Source organism: Palaemon carinicauda, chromosome 16 (genome assembly GCF_036898095.1).
Source record: "Palaemon carinicauda isolate YSFRI2023 chromosome 16, ASM3689809v2, whole genome shotgun sequence".
Classification (NCBI taxonomy): domain Eukaryota; kingdom Metazoa; phylum Arthropoda; class Malacostraca; order Decapoda; family Palaemonidae; genus Palaemon; species Palaemon carinicauda.
In genome coordinates this window covers 45,919,361-45,921,860 of record NC_090740.1, presented here as the reverse complement: position 1 = coordinate 45,921,860, position 2,500 = coordinate 45,919,361, and positions in this window count along the sequence as shown.

Sequence of the window (2,500 nt, the reverse complement as noted above, 5' to 3'; positions counted from 1 at the left end):
TGAGAATTTCCTATTAAAATATTTTTTTCTTTTTTAACAGACAAACCAGATTCTTTAAAGGCTGTGTTTCATTAACGAAAGACCCTGCAAGAAAAAAAAATTGTAAACAATACCGAAATAGAATTCAATTCGGATCAGGATATACAAAACAATCGAGAGTTTACAAAAAAAAAAATAATAAGTAAATAAATAAAGAAAAAAAAGAAAATGAGAAAATGCTCATGAGGAAAATAAATTAGAAAGGGTATGAAAAAGTCAAATCAACAAAAGCACAGTACAGTGAGAAGCAATGAATTCGTTTTCTGGAAGCTATTTGCATTTTGAGGCAAGTAGTCAAATAAGGCCTTTCAATCAGCACGAATCTGAGATGTTATTTCTCCTAATCTCTAATCAACCTTCATTATTTTTACAATAGTCCACAGTTTAATTTTTATAGACTAATGATAAATATATTCAGACAATTTAATTTATTTTATGTTTAACTTATAAAGATGAAGAAAAACTTATGAATACTGAACAAAACTTGATTGGTAGGGAAAACTTAAAAAATATTAGGGAACAAAATAAGTTTTCAATTTTTTTACAAGTTTAACATCAAATAAATCAAACTGTCCAAAAATGTTTTTCAAAAGCCTGTGAAAATTAAACTGTTGATCAGGATTCCAGAGTCTTATCTGTATATCATAAAAGCAAACAGTATCATGGATATTGATAATTCTGTCACTATATATTTCTTGTACCAATGATGAAAAATTGATAGCAGTGATTGGCGATCAAATGGCACTTTAGGATTATCTAGTTGATTTATAAAGTGGCTATGGAATATACGCCTGACTCGTCGGTCTGGATAAAGTTGATATCCCGATTGGAAGGTAAGTTTATCTGGAGCTCAAATTAAAAGTATTTTAATCTGGTCATTGATTTTAACGGTTAAGGGATAAACATCAGGAGGAATTAACATAAGTAACTTTTGGTAATAAACACTCAACACATAAGGCGGTAACAAACTATGAATGATGAATTGGCTAAGCGATTATATTACAAGAAAACTACATTAAATTGACTTTAAATATTTTTCTATGGAATATAAATGTAAAAAGGATTTTCTTTTATTTTTAATTATTCAGGAAAACGCATTCAATAAAGAACATAGAAGTATTGTGCTTATTATAGCACATAATGCATAATGACAATGAACGAACAAAAGGACAAACATTTTTTATTTGCCTTTAGATATATCAATATTTTATGAGTTTAGCCCTACTAATATGAACTGATTATTTAACAAATATACCCATTTCTATTATTATTATTATTATTATTACTATTATTATTATTATTATTCCTTCTCTTTTGAGTCCCCGTTTGTTCCATCGTTATCGGAGTTTAGCGATGCTCTGGTGACGAAAGACGGTCCCAAAGAAATCCAACAAAAACAGGATTTATTACAGGTAGCCTACCGTTAATCTCCCCAAATTACGTAAATTCTAACAGATCACCTTAGCCCCCAACGAGCAAGCTAATCCCCGGGAGCATCTTTTTTAATTCAGATGCTGGAAATCAAGGAAATTTCTCTTCCGAGCTGATAACTCTGCTTTTGTATAAATTTTGCCCTGTGTTAAAGGGCGATAGAATACTACTACATTGTTAAAGAACCGTAATTTTAAATGGGAATTCTCCGTAAAATTATACTGTTCTAATCCGTATTTCAGTAAAATACAGGCGACCGTAAGTTTACCTTACTTTGATACTATCTTTTACGCGTTGTTGGCCGTTATATCACTCCTTTACGTCAATATATCCGTTTTTAAGACGGTAAAAAACCTGGAATAAATGTTGCCAGACATTTACCGTGTTTTTAATGCCAATTTTTAAGTGTACCGCAAGTTATGCTTGTCGTTGAGTACCCACAATTCCTTCCAAAATTTTATTTAATTAACTCTTTTTAGGTTTTATTTATTTCATGATGCAGTAACTCAGTTATATATTACTTAACTGTAAGGTAACTCTAAAATGTTACTTGATATTATCATAGATATTGTAAATACTTCTACGTTAATCCTTTACTAAATCTATGTAGTTTTATTCTACTTTACTTTCCATGAATGTAAAACGTTTCTTTAATAAAGTTAAGTAAATTTTTTATTGTAGTGATGCAGAATAAATTGTAATGATTCCTAAACGTTGACGATTGCTATTTTTATTAACATTATTGTCTAAATTTATAAATATTGATAATTATTTTCATATATGGTTATTACAATTGCACACACATGATTAATAGTAACGTAATTTTATCCAGCTAAACATCGTATGAAATTATCACAGAAATAAACAATCAACATAATTGTTTTTTTACCTAGAGTCTTGAAGCCTTTTTAATATATCATGATAATACATTAAAAGAGAAACCTATACTTTCTGAAGATTAGAGAGAAACCGTATAACCCTAGATTGTTCATCATAAAGGAAATTTGTTGTTTCTAGAATTTTTTCCCTC